We start from the raw sequence: 19,406 nt of genomic DNA, 5'->3' as shown, positions 1-19,406 counted from the left end.
CAGTATAAACATGATGTACTTCTCATTCAGTTTTAACATTTATCGATATATGTCAGTCTTCTTTTAAATGACCCCTATTTTTCCTTCTGGAGTATTTAAAACCTATCCCAGACATCTTTTCACTTCACCCTCAAATATTTCAGTGACGCATTTATTTTTTCATGTACTACTCTTTCTTTTTTTAAGTTGGGATAAAATGTCCATATAATAAAATGCACAGATCTTATGTATTCATTTTAGTTAATTTTGATAATTTTATAAACTTATATAACCACCAAGATTACTTTTATCACCTGAATATTCTTTTGTGCTCCTTCCCCTCTGGTCTGCTCTGGAAGCCAGTGTTCTTTTTTTCTACCATGATGGATTAGCTTTGCCTGTTCTTTAGTTTTATATATAGTATAAAGTTTTTCTGTGTTTGTATTTGGCTTCTTTCCAACAAGATAATGATTTTGGAATTCATCCATGTTCCCGGGCTTATCGATTTGTTTTTAATTGCTGAGTAGTATTCCATTGTATAAATATACCACAATTTGTTTATCTGTTCTGTTGATAGACTTTTGGAGGGTTTCCATTTTTAGACTGTTATGAATAAGGTGCTGTGAACATTCCTGTATAAGTCTTGTAGTCATAACTTTTCATTTCTCTTGAATAAATAACTAGGAGTTGAATTGATGTGTCATAGGATGGATAGCTGTTTAACTTTTAAGACACTGCCAAACAATTCTCCAAGGTAGTTATGCTATTTTACCCTTTGACCAACAGTGATGTTCTATATCCTTGCCAACACTAGAATTTCCAGTCTTTTTGAGCTTACTCATTCTACTAGGTGTGAAATAGTAACTTACCATGGTTTTTGTTTTACAACAGCTTTATTGAGATATAATTGATTTATGTAAAACTTACCTTTTTAAAAAGTTTACCTTTTTTTTTGTTTTGTTTTGTTTTTAAAGATTTTATTTATTTACTCATGAGAGACACAGAGAGAGAGAGGCAGAGACAGAGGCAGAGGGAGAAGCAGGCTCCATGCAGGGAGCCCGACATGGGACTTGATCCCGGGTCTCCAGGATCACTCCCTGGACCGAAGGTGGCACCAAACTTCTGAGCGACCCGGGCTTCCCCAAATATTTACCTTTTTAAAGTGTACAACTCAGTAGTTTTTAATATATTCACAGAGTTGTGCAGCCATGCCCCTAACTTCAGAACACTTTCATCACACCCCAAAGAAACCTTGTACCAATTAACAGTCACTCCTTGTTTTGTCCTCCGACAGCTGTAAGCTGCCCCCCGCCCCAGCCTTTGGCAATCACCAATATATTTTCTGTTTCTGTAGATTGCCTACCCTGAATATTTCATATACATGAGATCATACAATATACGTGGCCTTTGCGTCAGCTTTTTTCATTTATCATAGTGTTTCCAAGGTTCATCTGTGTCATAGCACCGATCAGTATGGGATTCCTCTTATGTCTTAATAATATTCTCTAGTATGGTTCTACTGCTTTTTGCTTATCTCTTCATCCCTTGATGGACATTTGGTTAATTTCTACTTTTGGGTTGTTATAAATGGTACTGTTATGAACATTCATAGAAGTTTTTGGACAGGCATATGTTTTGGGTATGCACCTAGGAGTAGAATTGCTAGGTCAGATGGTAACTCTATGTTTAACATTTGGAGGAATTATCAAACTGTTCTCCACAGAGGCTGCCCCATTTTACATTCCCACTCACAATGTCTGAGGGTTCTAATTTCTCCATATCTTCACCAGCACTTACTATTGCCTTTTTATGATAGCCATCTTCATCAGTATGGGGTGGTAGCTCGTTGTGATATGCATCTCCCTAATGACTAGCAGTCACTTTTTTGCTCAAAATCATGTCTTCTTTTCTCAGAATTCCTTAAATGACTCCTCATGCCTTGGAAACCAAGGTCACTCCTTACTTTTCACGATTTATTCTCAGCCTCATCTCCTGTTACTCTCCTTCCTTTTTTCTAGTCATTGGACACAAAGTAGATAATTGTTCACTCTTCAGATTCTTCCACTAGACTATGTGCTCCTCGAGGGAAATCTCTCATCTAACAAAAGTTTCCAATGACTCTACCTCCCTAATGACTCCGCTATCTGTCCCCTCCCACTCTGTCTCACTTTTCTTTTACTATATTTTTTTGAGTTATTTTCTTAGAGGCCACTCTAGGGATTACAATTAACAGTTTAGCTTGAAACAAACTTGTTCCTATTAATAATTACTTAATTTCAATTGTGTACAAAAAGCTTTGCTCTAATATAGCTCTCTTTTCTTCTACTTCCCTTTTTGGTGTTATTGTCATATGAAATATGTCTTTATACATTAAAATCTTTCATCACAATTTTCTAATTATCACTACCTGAAGTTATCTTTTAAATCAAGAGAAGGGAAGAATTACAAATAGCAATATGTTTATTCTGTCTTTTTTGTTTGTTTGTTTATCCTGTCTTTATATTTACATGTGTAGTGACCTTTACTAGCATTCTTTGTGTCTTTGAGTACATTTGGATTGCTGTCTAGTGTGCTTTCATTTCAGCTTGAAGGATGGACTCCTTTTAGTATTTCTTGTAGGATAGATCTTGTAGGATAGATGAATTTTCTCAATTTTGGTTATCTGGAAATTTCTTGACTTTACCTTTTTTGTTTGATGAATTCTTGGCTGATAGGTTTTTTTCCCCCCCCAGCACTTTGAATATGTCATCTTAACTGCCTCTGGCCTCTATAGTTTGTTTGTTTGTTTCTTTCTTTTCTTTTCTTTCTTTCGATTTTATTTATTTATTCATGAGAGACACACAGAGAGAAGCAGGGACACAGGTAGAGGGAGAAGCAGGCATGGGGACTCGATCCGGGTCTCCAGGGTCATGCCCTGAGCTGAAGGCAGGCGCTCAACCACTGAGCCACCCAGGCATTTCAGTGAGATATTATTATACCCTAAGTTTTTAGATTTGGTTTGTTTGGGTTCTTAGAACATATTTATAGAAGCAAATTTAAGGTGTTTTTTACTAAGTTCCCTGTCTGACTTCTTGAAAAATAGTTTTATCGATAGCTGCTTCTTTTCTCTGCCTGCTATATTTTATTATTTCTTTGTGTTTCTTCCTATTTTTTTTTGAGTAGACTTATTGAATAGTATAATCTGACAACTCTGGACCTCAGCTTCTCCCACCTGCCTCGGGCTTGGTTTCTCTCTGCTTGTTCATTTAATGACTTAAACAGATTGTTTTTCTGAAGCCTATACTCTGTCACATGCAACCACTGAAGTTTCTGCTCAGTTAGCTTACTGGCCAGCCAGTGATGGGACAGAGATTTCTTAAATGCCTCAAACACATCTGTTCTCCCAGTCTTTGACCAGGGCCTGAGTGTGCATGTTGGGCATGATTTCCATGAAGCTCCAGAGGCAACTTTTAAGTATGTCTTCCTGCTTGTGCAAAGCTTCAGTGTCAACCAGAGGTGAGCCATGAGGCCCTTCTCATAACTTTCCCAGACATGTGCATGGCCTTCTAGATTCATAGACCTACACTGTGATGTCTCAAGCCTTCCTTAGGACATCTTATTCCCTTTTTTATTCCTTTTAAGTTGTTTTGTTTGTGTGTTGTTCGTCCTTTTGTTAGCTTCAACTGGTTTGGGTGCCTCAGGCAGCTGTGATGTTAAACAATTGTTGATTTTTTTTTTTTTTTTTACAAACACCCTGGGGTAGTGTTGTTTGCACACTGAGCTTTGAGCTCTGAGTGGATCAAATGAAGTCAAATTCTAAAAAAGGAGCTTTTCAGGGAGCTGTTAGAGAAGTCAAGTAGGAATAGTTTTCTAGGGGAAGGACTGTTAGGAAGCTGCAACCCTGTTCTGTCCCATTCAGTGGTTGCCAGGCTGCTGGTTTTCCCCAGCGTTGTGGGTGGTTGGTTTTCAAAGATTTCCACAAAGCTGGGGAGGGAGTTCAGGGGAAGTTAAAAGACTATGGCACTTACTGTTCATATTAAGGTTCACCCATTTTTCTTGGATAAATGCTTGTCAGATTGTTGAAAGTCTCTTGTTAATTTCTAGATTTCTGAAACAATTGATTTTTGACAGTTTTTACTAGTATTGCCATTGCCTTTGTGGAGGAGTGGATTTTCAGAAGCCTAGTAGTGCACGTCCTCTCATTATGGTTTTAATTTGCCTGTCCTGATGAGTAATGAGGTCAAAGATATTTTCCTGTGCTTATTTGTTATTTGTGTATCTTTTGTGTTATATCTGTTAAATATTTTGCTTATTTAAAAAAGTTTGCCTTTTTATTGTTGATTTGTAGAAGTTTTTCATAGACTCTAGACACAGAGAGAGTAGCATATATATGCTTTGTCATATATATGTATTATGAATACTTTTTTTCAGTCTCTGGCTTGCCTAATCATTTTCTCAGTGGTATCTTTTAGTTGGCAGAAGTTTTGGTTACATAGTTTATCTTTTATTATGATTAGTGTTTATTATGTCTTAGAAATCTTTGCCTATCTCAAAGTTGTGAAGATAGTCTATGTTTTTTTCTTAAGAACTTTCTAGTTCTGGGACTCCTGGGTGCCTTAGGGGTTGAGTGTCTGCCTTTGGCTCAGTGCCCATCACCCAGTCACCCCCACCCCCCGCCCACCTCCCCTTGCACCACCCCTAGTTGGTTTCCCAGAGTTAGGAGTCTTTCATGTTCTGTCTCCCTTTCTGATATTTCCCACTATTTTTTTTTCTTCTTTCCCCTTTATTCCCTTTCACTATTTTTTATATTCCCCAAATGAAGGAGACCATATAATGTTTGTCCTTCTCTGATTGACTTGCTTCACTCAGCATAATAACCTCCAGTTCCATCCACGTTGAAGCAAATGGTGGGTATTTGTCGTTTCTAATGGCTGAGGAATATTCCATTGTATACATAGACCACAGCTGCTTTATCCATTCATCTGTTGATGGACACCGAGGCTCCTTCCACAGTTTGGCTATTGTGGACATTGCTGCTATAAACATCGGGGTGCAGGTGTCCTGGCGTTTCATTGCATCTGTATCTTTGGGGTAAATCCCCAGCAGTGCAATTGCTGGGTCATAGGGCAGATCTATTTTTAACTCTTTGAGGAACCTCCACACAGTTTTCCAGAGTGGCTGCACCAGTTCACATTCCCACCAACAGTGCAGGAGGGTTCCCCTTTCTCCACATCCTCTCCAACATGTGTTGTTTCCTGCCTTTCTAAACTGCTTTAGCTCTGCCTCACAAATGATGATTTAAGTTTTCATTATTATTCCATTCAAGATATTTCTAAAAGTCACAAATGTTTTCTTCGGTCAGGGGTTATTTAGAGGTATGTTTGCTTCATTTTCAGTATTTGGTTTGTTTTTCTTTATCTTACAGTTACTGATTTCTAATTTAATACTATTATGTTCAGAGTATCTAATTTAATACTATTATGGTCAGAGAACATACTTTGTAGAGTTTTAGTTCTTTGAAATTGGAATTACTGAGACTTAACAATCAGCATATGGACTTTCTTGGTGAGTGTTTCATGTAAACTTTGAAAAAATTAGTGTTCTGCTGATATTGGGTGTTATAGTCTATAAATATTAATTAGGTCAGTGTTGACAGTATTGTTCAAGTCATTTTTTTTTTAAGAGCAAGTATTGTTTTTTTGTTTTTGTTTTTTTTATTTTTTATTTTTTATTTATTTTATTTTATTTTATTTTTTATTTTTTATTTTTTATTTATTATTTATGATAGTCAGAGAGAGAGAGAGAGGCAGAGACACAGGCAGAGGGAAAAGCAGGCTCCATGCACCGGGAGCCTGACGTGGGATTCGATCCTGGGTCTCCAGGATCGCGCCCTGGGCCAAAGGCAGGCGCCAAACTGCTGCGCCACCCAGGGATCCCCTTGTTCAAGTCATTTATGTTTTTATTGATTTTATCTACCTCTTCAATCAACTGCTGATAAAGTGGTGTTAGAACTTCTATTATGATTGTAGATTTGTCTGTTTTTCCCTTTATTAATTTTTATTTTGTATATCTCAAACCTCTCTAATAGGTATGTACACATTTATAATTGTTATATCTTCTTTATAAATGGTCCATTTTATTATTATGCAATGCTATCTTTGGTAACAGTTTTTTTCTTAAAGTTAATTTTGTCTGATAGTAATGTAAGCCACACCATCTTTCTTGTGCTAAGTGTTTGTATGGTATGGTCTTTTTCATTCTTTTACTTTCAGCTAGTCTGTGCCTTTATATTTCAAGTGTGTCTTATGAGCAGCTTATTTATCCATTCTGACAAGCTCTTTCTTTGAAATAGAATGTTCACCCTATTTATATTTAATATAATTATTGATGTAGATGTGTTTAAGTCAACCATCTTAATGGTATTTTGCTCTTTCTCCTGTTTATATTTTTATGTACATCTCTTCTTCTCTTCAGGGATAATATATTCCATTTTGTCTCTTCCATTAGCTATCTAGTTACACCTCTTTTTCTAGTATAGTTCAGTCCAATGAAACTTTCTGAAGTGATGGATATATTCTATATTTCTGTTGTGATGTGATATATTCTATAGTTGTGTTGTGAAGTTCTAACAGGCACTAGCCACATGTGGTTATTAACCATTCAAAATGTGAACAGCGCAGTTAAGGAAACTAATTTTAGATTTTATTTAATTTTAATTAATTTAAACTTGAATTTAAATAGCAACACATGACTAGTGGGTACTCCATTGAAGAGTGATGCTCCAGGGATCATAATATACATCTTGAACTTATCATAGTCTCCTTTCAAATAAAAGATATATTTTAGGAACAATGTGGTAACATTTCAACACTATACTTTCCTATACCTCTCATAACCTTGGTAGTCTTGCTATCATATATTTTAATTTTGCATATGCTAAGAACACCACAACATTGTTATTTTTTATTTTAGGCAACCAATGGAATTTTAAATTAAATATATATGTATAAAATGGAGGTTATTTTTAAAGTTTTTAATATTTACCCATATTTTAATATTTTATGTTGCTTTTCATTTCTTCCTGCAGAGTCAGAAATCCATCTGAAAGCATTTCCTTTCAGCCAGAATAGTTTTTTTTTTTTATCGCTTCTTTTTAGTAGGCTTGTGATAGGAATTCTCTCATCTGTTGTCTTTTTCTTTTCTTTTCTCTTTTTTTTTTTTTTTTTTTAAGATTTTACTCATTTATTTTGAGAGAGAGAGAGATTGGGAACATGAGCATGAGCAGGGGGAGGGGTGGAAATCTTAAAAGGTCTCCCACTGAGTGCAGAGCCAGATGCAGTGCTCAATCTAAAGACCTGACTGAGAGCATGACCTGAGCTGAAATCAAGAGTCAGTTGCTTAACCCCCTGAACCCCCAGGCACTCCTCTTTTTTTTTTTTTTTTTTTAAAGTAAGCTCTACACCCAGGGTGGAACTCAAACTCCCAACCCTGAGATCAAGAGTTGCATGCTCTACTGACTGAATCAGCCAGGTGCCCTTCATCTGTTGTTCATCTTAACATGGGTTTTTATTTTGCTTTCATTTTCAAAGGAATTCCCTCCCAACACACTGGATATAGAATGCCAAGTTTTTGTTTTGTTTTGGGTTTTGTTTCCTTTTTTGTGCTTTAAAGAAACCATTTTATTATGTTCTGGTTTCTGTTGTTTCCAATAAAAAGTCAGGTGTCATTTTTGTTGTACTAATAGTTGTAATTTGCCCTTTTTCTCTATCTGCATTTAAATTTTTCTTTTTAGTTTTTCTTTTTTTAACTAGAAGTTTGGCTTTGGTGTACCTAGGTGTGTTCTTTGAATTTATCTTCTTTGCATTTCTCTGAGCAACTTGAGTCTCTGGGTTAATAAGTTTAATCGGTTTTGGAAAATTCTTGACCATAATTAGGTTGATTGATTTTCTTTTCAGCTTTGTACAGTCTTGTGTTCATCCCACCTGTTGATTCATTCATTTCTGCTAGTATATTTTTCATTTCTACATTCATTCAGTTTTTCTTTATATTTTCCATCTCTCATGCTTGAATACATTCATGTTGTCCTCCTTTTGCACTTGATATTTTAACATTTTTCATGGTCTAATAATTCCAGCATATAGGCCATTTTTAGAACTGCTTTTATTGATTTTTGAATATAGATCACATTTTCTTGCTTCTCTGTTTGTCTCATAATATTTTACTGTATGCCAGACATTGTGTATGAAAGAAGTAGAGACTGAAGTAAATGATATTTACGCCCAAAAAGGGCATGCCTCTTCATCTGCTAAGCCCCATGTCTATGGTGTGGGGTGTGGGGACCACTGGAGGAGGAATGCTGAGTCAAACTAATACGTGCTTGAGCTGGGACTGGGCTTTGTTGTTGATTAGTTAGATCCCATTTATCTCTGCCTTCAAAGGTATTGAAAAGATCAGGATTTTCTTAGTAATGTTTGGGATGTGAATTCTGGTGAGATTCCAGAGCTTTCTTTATGCTTTCTAGCTGAATTTTCAGCTCTACAAACCATGGCTAGTCTCTCTTTGTTGAGCTACATCTTTGGATTGCTGGGGAACTTTGCCGTTTAGTCCTATATTCCGCTTGCTTCAACCCAGATCTCTCTTGATGCTGTTGCCCTGCCTCTGGCCTCCAGAGGCCATATCAATGAAGGCCAAGAGTGCTGCAGAAGAATTTATATCAGCATTTCTGCCCTAACACCATCCTTGAGAACTGCTCCCTTATACGGTATAAAGACATGAAGCGCCTTGGAGGGATTTCTGTTGCTTTTTCTGTCCCATCCCCAGCCTTGTGGTTTGTCGCCTTGGACTCACGAAAGGTCCAGCATGCTTCAGGAAGAATAACCTCTCCGTTCTTGCCATTGTGTCTGGGTATTAGTGTTCACCCCTGTGCCAGTTGGAAGGAGTTAGTGGGTAGGTGCAGATCCTCTCATGACTGAAACTTCTCAGTAGGTTGATTAGTCATGTCACCTTGTGTGTGGCCATTTTAAGTTTGCTGAAAGTTCAGCTTGCTTATCCTGATACACCTAGGTCAGATTCCTCCTCCTCCTGACATCCTACTGGGTATTAAAGTAAGCTGTGGGTTTCTTCTCTCCCTGAAATTACTCCTTACTCTCTAGAATCTAGTTTATTCAGATTTCTTTGTATTCTTAGCTTTATGACGGGTTTTAGGAAACTTAGTTTTACAGATCAACTGCCCTGTTCTGGTTGTTAGGTTGAAAGTAAAATTCTCTTCAACTCTCTTCATCCTAACTAGAAGTGGGGGAGTCAGGAACATTTATTTTTAATATTCATTATTTACTGGTTATGCCTAATCATATTGTAATTGATAGGTTTTCTTTTCTGGAGGTGAGCCTAGGGACTCTTAAATCTTTAAGAAACTGTTCTATTTACCTAGAGAAAACTTAACAAAATAGATTTTAACACCTTACATGATAATTGAAAAAAAAAAACAAAACACTCATTTTCCCCCTGATTTCTGTATCTTTTCTTATGATGAATGTAGCTAACTTTTTTTTTTTTTAATTTTTATTTATTTATTTATGATAGTCACAGAGAGAGAAAGAGAGGCAGAGACACAGACAGAGGGAGAAGCAGGCTCCATGCACCGGGAGCCTGACGTGGAATTCGATCCCGGGTCTCCAGGATTGCGCCCTGGGCCAAAGGCAGGCGCCAAACCGCTGCGCCACCCAGGGATCCCTGTAGCTAACTTTTATAATGAACTTCAGAAGTGAGGCATAATATCCACTGGTGAGAGACGGTAGGAAAACTGTTACATAGTTTGTGTTCTGTATATAAACATCTATTTGGTAGGGGGAGGATTATGTTTAAAATTTTATCTGGGCAGCCCCCGTGATGCAGCGGTTTAGTGCTGCCTGCAGCCTGGGGTGTGATCCTGGAGACCTGGGATCAAGTCCCACGTCAGGCTCCCTGCATGGAGCCTGCTTCTCCCTCTGCCTGTGTCTCTGCCTCTCTCTCTCTCTCTCTCTCTCTGTCTCTATGAATAAATAAATAAAAAATCTTAAAAAAAAACTTAAAAAAATTATCTGTACTATTTCCTAGATACGAATTTCTATTTATTTTTTCTTTTGTTTCTTTTCTTTTCTTTTCTTTTCTTTCTTTTCTTCTTTTCTTTTTTCTTTTCTCCTTCCTTCCTTCCTTCCTTCCTTCCTTCCTTCCTTCCTTCCTTCATGTGTGAGTTTCTGTAGTCCTTTAACTGCTCCAAATCTCCTTGATAATGTGGATACAATCATTTCAACCTAATGGGTGTATTATAAGCCTCAAATATCAAATAGGAATCAAATAGCCTACGTGAAATGTGTAAGATAGTGCCCAGCACACAGTACTCAATAAATATGAGTCCCTGACACAGTCATTTCCATAATCTCCTGATTCTGTTCCTCCTTATTTCCCATTATCCTATGACTGTAACACTGTTGAATATGGTTAATACTAAGGGTTGGTATGATTCTGCTTAAGAGATACGTTAAAAACATCTACATCTTCATTCAGTTATCCCTTAAAAAATGAATCTGGAGGGAGTCATTACTAGTGATCTTAGTAATAATATCAATCAACTTTAAGTCTTACAAACATTGGCTTTGAATGAACATGTTTTCATATTTTGCAAATGACTGGGGGCAGCATAGTAGAGGTTGGCTTAGATCAAGTTCCATGTATAGAAGGTATCAGTTTTTAAATACAGCAAAACTCAAATATATTGTCATCAAAAAAACCCCTAGAAAAGCAAACAAAGAAAAACCCTCAACATTTTCTAGTTTAGCATACTTTGACTTTTTATTGCTGTTTTCATACATTTGTTATGCAATCAAAATTTTTCACTTCTTTTCTGTTTAGTTATTAGTAGTTTACTCTGAAATTTATCAGAAGAGAGTTTATATTGAAAGCAATTGGATAGTGTATAGACTTCAATTTGCATTTTCTGTGCTTGCTATGCGTTCATCATTGTTCCCACCATATTCATAACACAAGTATCTTTAGATATAGTAATAGTTGTATATCAAAGTGATAGTAGCATGTTTTACCCAGTAGTAAGTTATTAACATTGTTTCTGTCTTTTGTATGAGCAACAGCACCCATTTGTAAGGAAAAGACTTGGGAGTTTGGTTAACTTGAAGTAGGAAAAGTTGCTGAGCTAATAAGTCAATTAAAATCTTACATATCTCCATAAGCACATTATGGTTGCTACATATTGATTGGATTTGATTATTATTAATAAAACATGTTTTGGGGCATTTACTTACTATATTCCATTCAAGTATCATATTATTTAAATTACTTCTCCCTCTCTCAGGGACTGTTTCCATGACAGGAAAACCATAGTTGTTTGGCTTTACTCTTGCTATTACATGACTGGTTGGAGATAATGGATTTTGGTTATGAGAGAACTTTGAGATATATATCTATATATATTATTTTTATGATTGATATATATTTATAATTAATATCTATATTATTTTTTAACCTCTTTTGGAGTTACTTTATAAATATTTTGAAAATGGTGTTTTGTTGAAGTTTGATACCCTGTTACTTTCCTACCCATATTTTATGCTTCCATTTAACTCTTTGCTATTTGCATATTTAACATTTTTAAATGAAACATAAAAAGACAGACTTTTGTTAAGAAAAGGAACTTTAGCAATTATTATCCTCTTTGAAACTCATTTCATAATCAGGAAAGTAGGACCATAAGAAAGAGGTCAGAGGACTAATTAGTAGCAAAAGCCCAGATTTCCTGACTTCAGTTTGATTTTTCTTTAATAATCTGTTACAGTATTTCTGGCTACTTTTCTTTAAATTTGAGAATGCAGAGAAGATTGGTCTGTTAAGTGACTCCTTTGGAATTTAAGAGTATGAAAAATATTGAAAACTGAAAAATATTGAAATAGTTGAGGCATGGCAATGCTATTTTATTTCTGTCTTTTCCAAGAGCACTGAAAATCAATTATTACCTTCTAGTAATGAAGAAATAAAAAATTACAGTGTCGAAACATGAACCCTGATACTCATATTTAACATCTTTTTATTTTATTTTTTTATTATTATTATTTTTTTTTTACATCTTTTTAATAGAAGTGGCAGAGATCTTATTAGCCGACAGAGATGCTGTAGACTGGGAATATTCTCAAGTAGTCTAAAATTCAGTTTAGAACCATGTGAAAGCAGTATTATCTTATGAAAGTAAAATTTCTTAATTCACTGACCATTCAACTGAGATAATGAATGCTTATATTTTATAGTTGGTCGTCAGCTTCTTACTTGAACAGGGTTGGACACGGCATTTAGCCGAGTGCTGGGCACATAACAGACAGAGGAGTTAGACTGTTCTTCAGCTTTTTTATTATCTAGGTCTTGTCACCTCCTGCCTTAACCATTATAACTCCCACTTACCATCTTAGTCCCTAGTCTCACTCCTGCAAGTGTTCAAGTGGGTAATTGAAGAGTTTTACTTTTTTGTATGAAAACCAAATCTCAAGCCTTAGATGAAATTGTTAGCTGTTGAAAAAGGGTTCCTTCATGCTTTTATTCTTGAAGTTAAACTATATTGTATCAAGCTGGTATTTCTTCCAGTGTTCGCCTTATGAAGTTATGCTCCAGGGTAGCAGGTTTTTAATAGATGTCTTTAAAGTTGACTTCAGAGTATATTTCTGCTTCCTTACATAATCTTCTTGTTGCAGTCAGTGGACCAATTATATGTGAGGTCGTTTAAGGTTTATTGGACACACTGAACTCATTTCCAAGCAATTAGGGCACACAAAGGTTTTATGCAAGAATTACAACATGGTGCTTTTAAAGTGGTGATTTTTGGCATAAAGTCGACCATGTGAAAGATTTTTGGGGGACAGGGATGTTTGTAAATAATTTCAAGAGGTTTGAGAATTCATCAACGTGTAAATGACAGTAGCATGGAAAAATGGTCATTTTTTGTCTGTGGATAATGTCCGGGATCATTTCAGCTGCTTGTCAGTTTTAATGAATGAGTGGCAAAGCTTACACAAAAGGCCTCCAGGAAGGTGTTAATGAAGAATCACTTACAGAATAGAGTCAGAGCTTCAGCAATAGTCTGAGGAGCAAAGCGTTCGATCCTTGAGATTTGCCTTATTTTCAGTAGTGTACTAATTGCTACTTACTACATGAGAATTTACTTGGAGACAAAGATTTCAGTTGAGATTTCTGTAGAGTAGCGCCCTCAAAGGGAAGAGTCCCATCAACTCTTAAAGCTGTGTACCATGGCCTGAAGTCTCCTCCAGAGTCACTACAGTAGCCTTCATTCAGTGCCTAAATTTTCTTTCGTCTTCTTTCTCCTAGGCAACATGCTAAAGACAACATTTCTTGATGCATTTTGTTACCTTTTATTTTCTTTGCTGCTTTCTGCAACTTTCATTGCAGATGCACAATTTTTGAAATATGTAATGTATAAATAGGCTTCTTTGGATCTATGTGGTAATTTAACTGCTAACAATGACATTGTTTGAAAGAGAAAATGAATTCAGGTAGTAAACCCCTAACTTAAAAGTGACATTTTAATGGATAGCTAACACATATGATAGATAGATAGAGGATTAATACTCTTAATATACAAATATATCTTACAAATTGATGAGAAACATCATATCATCCAGTAGAAAATAGGCAAAGAATTTAAATAGGCATGCCACAGGAGAGGGAATCCCAAGTGGCCAATGAGTATATGAACGTATGTTCCAACCCTTCTTAATAGTTAGAGAGATGCAAATTATACTATAAAATAGGAATTTCCATGTATCACCTGGGCCAAGATTAAAAAGTATTATAGAGGCACCTGGGTGGCTCAGTCGGTTGAGCATAGGACTCTTGGTTTTGGCTCAGGTCATGATCTCATGGGATGTAGGATCAAGCCCTGTGTGGAGCTCCACACTCAGCAGGGAGTCCGCTTGAAGATTCTCTACCTCTGCCCTTTCCCCTGCTTGCATATGCATGTGAACACTTGCTCTCTGTCAAATAAATCTTAAAAAACAGAAAGTATTATACTATCCATTACCTACAAGATTGCAGGGAAAAGGTGTTGTCATACATTGCTGGTAGAAATGTGAGTTGATAGGGCTTCTTTGGAAAGTAATATGGTAGTGACTATTAAAATAAAAAATATGTATACCTCGATGTAGCAGTTTCTTTTTCAGGTTCCATTCATTAAGGAAAAAAAGTCAATATATAAAGGGTATTGGTACACAATATGTATTGTAGCATTTTGGTGTTATTGATAGTGACAAAAACTAGAAGCAATGAGTGTGTCAGTAGAGGAATGGTTGAATAAATTATTGTTTACCCGTGTTATGGAATCTTTTGGAGCTGTTAAAAAGGAATGTTAGATTTATATCTGTGGACCTTGAGGGTGGCCATGCCATATTGTTAAGCAAAAGTTGCAGACTGAAAAACAAAAGTTAGCAGACTTTAGTGTAGTATATGAAGTCTGATACTATTTTTCTTTTAACAGCTTAAACACCTTTCATAGGTCCATTATACATCCTTTTGTATGCAGAAAAAAGTGTGGAAAGTTACACTCCAGGTTTTTTATTTTTTTTACTTTTTATTTTTTTTTGTTAATCCACCCGCGCCCCCCGGTTTTTTATTTTTTTTGAGGGCATTTGGTTAGGAGTGAGGCTGCGAATGGAAAGGGTCAAGAGAGATCATTTTTCTTTTTACATTTTTGGATTTTTTTTCTTCATTACAGTAAGTATGTATTAGATTGTAACTTTAAAAATAGCTAGTAAAGCCCTCATGTTTAAAGTGAAACTTACTAAAGAATACATCTATTATAATCACTTTTTCTATGACCTGAGTCATAGAAATAAAAAGTTCATGCTTTATGTTTAGAGAACTTGGACTCATTTGACAGGGCCTAAAAAATTCTTGGTTCTTCTGAGATGTGTTTATACTAAAGGTCATATCTTTGGTTTTATTTTATGTTTTTGGTTGGTATAGTCTTATCACGAATATGACTAGCTACCCTAAGACCAACAAAGATGTCTTCAGTAAATTATCACAATGTAACAATATGTTATGGATGATAAGAACTTTATAAGAAGCTGAGTTGCAAATTGAATTTTGGGTGTTAAATTGTGATCTGTTGATTAGTCAAGATATTCTAATATATGTTACCCATCATATTACTACTTTCCCTGTGTATCAGTTATTCTGTACTTCCAGTATGGCTATTATTACTTTGCAATGTGGTATTTCTAAATAAATACACACATTTTTGTTCCTATTATAAAAATCAAATGCAACGAATAGAAAAAAATTGGGATACTGAAATACTGAAAAGCAAAAGAATAAAACTGAAATCATTTATAACTCTAATTATAAACTCTGTTAACATTTTAATGTGGTATTTTAATCTTTTAAAAATGTTACTAAGTATAATTTACAGGTACAATAAATTTCATATTTCAATGTACAGTTTAATAAGTTGGTTATTTTTCAGTTTCATAAGTTTTGATATATGTATGTAACTATGAAACATCACTGTAGTTAAAATATTGATCAAATAAATTCATCACCCCCCAAAGTGTACTGGTCCCCTTTAAAATGCCCCCTGGCTCTTCCATTTTCTGGGAATCATTGATCTGCTTTGTAGATATATTTGAATTTTCTAGAATTTTATATAAATGGAATCATATAATATATACTCTGTTTTTATCTGATTTCTATCACTTAGCATAATTATTTTGAGGTTCTTTCATGTCGCATGTCTTAATAGTTCATTACTTTTTATTACTGAGTAATTACAGTTTGTTCATTCATCTGTTGATGGACATCACTGTTACTGTTTTGAGGCTCTTGAAGTAAAGCTGCTCTGAACATTCATGTATATCTTTATATGGACATAAAACTTTTTTCTCGTGTAAATACCTAGGAGTGGAATGGCTGTATCACATAGTAGATATTTAACTTTTCAGGAAACTGCCATTCTGTTTTCCAAAGTAGTTGTGTCATTTTCCATTTCTACCAGCAATGTATAAGAGTTCTAGTTCCTCTACATTCTTGCCAGGTCTTGGTATGGCTAGTCTTTTTAATTTCAGCTATTCTAATCAGTATGTAGTGGTATATTATAGTAATTTTAATTTCCATTTCCTAGTGACTAGTGAGGTTGAACATTTATTTATGTGCTTATTTGCCATCTGTATATTTTTTGGAAGTATCTGTTCAAACCTTTTGCCCACTTTTTTTTTTTTTTAAATTGGGTTGTTTGTGTTGTTTTGAGAGTTTTTCATATGCTCTGGATATAAGAAATTTATCAGATATAAGACTTGCAAATATTTTCTTTTGGTTGGAACTTGTCTTTTAAGTTACTTAAATGTGTCTTTTGAAGGGTGGACGTGTTAAATTTTAGTGAGATCTAATTTATCAGTTTTTACTTTTATGGATTGTGGTTTTGGTATCATACCTAGGAAATTTTTGTCTAACCAGAGAACACATTTTTTTCCCTAGATGTCTTCACAGTTGTATACACAATTTACATTTAGTTAGATTATCCATGTTAAAATAATTTTTATACATGATGTGGGTCAAAGATCATTTTATATAAGGTATGAGTCAAAGTTTGTTTTTACATGTGGTTATCTAATTATTTCAGAACTATTTACTGAAAAGACTATCCTTTCTCCACTGAATTGCCTTTGTACCTTTGCCAGAAATCAGTTGTTCATATATACTTTAAGTCTATTTCTAGACTGTTCCATTGATCTCTGCCTTGACACCAAAGTCTCACTATCTTGATTACTATAGTATTGCAATAAGTCTTGAGTCAGGTAACATTAGTCTTCCATCTTTGCTCTTCTACAAAGATGTTTTGGCTTCTGGGTCCTTTGCATCTATCTGATTTTAGGATCAGCTTGTCAGTTTCCACAAAAAGCCTGCTGAGATTTTGATTGGAATTGCATTGAATCTATACATCATGTTGGGGATACTTGATATCTTAATAATTTTGAGCTTTTCAATCCATAAACAAGGTATATCTCCTCATTTATTTACATCTTTAATTTCTCTCAGTAATGGTTTTGTTTTGTTTTGCTTTTTGTTTTTCCTCTTTGAGATAGAAGGGCATGGCAGGCAGGAAGGGGCAGGAAGAAGGAAGGAGGTAATCTTAAGCAGACTCCTTGCCTAGCATGGAACCCGGCGTAGGGCTTGATCCCAGGACCCTGAGATCATGACCTGAGCTGAAATCAAAAGTTTGGCCTTTAAATGACTGACCTGTGCAGGCACCCTTTTGTTATGTTCAGTGTACAGGTCTTGTATACATTTTGTCAGTCATCATTCAACTATTTCATATTTTTTGATGTTATTATAAGTGGTATTGTTTTTTAATTTCAACATAGAAGTACCCTTAATACTCATGTTGGGAGTTAGAATTGCAACATGAATTTTAGAGGCATGCATTCAGTCCATAACACTTTCCTTGTGATGTCTTTGTCAGATTTTGGTATTCAGGCAATGCTGGTCTCATAGAATGAATTGGGAAGTGTTTCCCCCTTTCTAGTTTTCTGAATGAGTTTGTGTAAAATTGGCTTTTTTCCTTAAATGTTTGGTAGACTTCACCTTGGGGCTATCTTGGCCTGGGGTTTTCTTTATGGGAAGATTTTTAACTAATTCAATTTCTTTGTTCGATATAGCTATTGAAGTTAACTTTTCTTGTATTAGCTGAAAAACAGCTGCCTTTTTTTTTTTTTTCTTTTTAAGAGAGAGAGAGAGAGTGGCAAGCATGTGCTTGCGAGAGTGGGTGGGGGGAGAGGAGGGACCAAGGGAGAGGAGAGAGAGAGAATCTCAAGCAGGCTCCATGCTCAGTGCCCAGCTAGACACAGGGCAGGATCCCATGAATACAAGATTGTGACCTAAGCTGAAACCAAGAGTTGGATGCTTAACCAACTCAATCACCCAGGTACCCCAAGAAGAGCTGACTTTTTTTAAGGAATTTGTCTTTCAAGGAATCTGTCCATTTCATCTAAGTTGTAGAATGTATTGGCATAAAACTTTTCATAATATTCACTGATTCTCCTTTCAGTATTGGAAATATCTGTACTCATGTCAACCCCCATCTCATATTCCTGATTTTGGTAATTTGTTTCTTCTGTCTTTCCTGATTTGTCAATTTTATTGATATTCTCAAAGAATGAGCCTTTGGTTTCGTTGATTTTTTTAAAAAAATATTGTTTTCTATTTCATTGATTTAAGCTCTGATCAGTATAAATTGCATTTCTTTGGGTTTCACTTGCTCTTTTTCTGGTATCTTAAGGTAGAAGCTGAGGTGATTAACTTGAAATCCTTCCTTCTTCATATAGGCATTTAGTGCTATAAAATTTTCCTTAAGTACTGCTTTCCTGGCATGCCATAAATTTTGATACATTCTGTTTTCACTTTCTTTGTTCCATGTGGTTGGCAATTTCCCTTTTTTCTTCTTTGACCTGATGTGTTATTCACAAGAGTGCTATTTAGTTTCTAAATATTTGGAGATTTTCCAAAGATACTTTTATCATTAATTTCCAATTTAATTTTGGTCAGAAAACATACTTTGTGTGAGTCAAATCTTATAAATAAATGTACACAGTGTTTTTATGAATGACCATTTACATACATTATTTAAGAAAATGTTCTATATGTACAATTTTGTGATCATTTTCACAATGCACTATATTACAGAAATTTTCCTATCTCAAGTATTTTCTAAAACTTGACTTAAAAAAGGTAACATTATTTTTTTGTAGAAATAATATATATATTTTTAAAGTATTTATTTATTCATGAGAGACACAGAGAGAGAGAGGCAGAGACAGAGGCAGAGACATAGGCAGAGGGAGAAGCAGGCCCCGTGCAGGGAGCCCAAGTGGGACTCAATCCTGGGTCTCCAGGATCAGGCCCTGGGCTGAAGGCGGCGCTAAGCCGCTGAGCCACCTGGGCTGCCCAGAAATAATACATTTATGTGGTTCAGAAACCAAAACAATATAAAAAATGCACATTGAGAAATCTTAGTTCCACCTCTGTTGCCATTTATGTTTCATACTATTATGAAATATTATGCCATATTATTGGCATAATATATATGCCAAATATTATGAAATAATATTGCCATATTATTAGTTTCAGGGGTATCTTATCTGTATTTCTGTATGCAAATACAAGAAAAACATGCATATATATGTATATATATACATAGTCTTATTCTGATATCTTTACACAAAAAAAACAGCTTGACACTTAACCATTGCACAAGGATATGCTTCCATTTATTTAATGAATTTTGGTGTGTTTTTCCTGTTTTAACAAAAATTGGATGCCTTTTCTATGCTGAGTACTGTGCTGGCCAATATTGTACTTTTATTTATTTATTTATTTATTTATTTATTTATTTATTTATGATT

The 19,406-nt window shown here is 35.2% G+C and overlaps 1 protein-coding gene across 1 annotated transcript in view; it reads left to right on the top strand.

The window, feature by feature from the left end:
* Positions 1-19,406, top strand: part of VWA8 (von Willebrand factor A domain containing 8) — a 342,545-nt gene that overhangs the window by 14,259 nt on the left and 308,880 nt on the right. The window lies entirely within an intron of this gene.

This window comes from Vulpes lagopus, chromosome 16 (genome assembly GCF_018345385.1).
Source record: "Vulpes lagopus strain Blue_001 chromosome 16, ASM1834538v1, whole genome shotgun sequence".
Taxonomy (NCBI): Eukaryota; Metazoa; Chordata; class Mammalia; order Carnivora; family Canidae; genus Vulpes; species Vulpes lagopus.
Note: the sequence above shows the minus strand (reverse complement) of the source record. Positions and strands in the feature narration are given on the sequence as shown.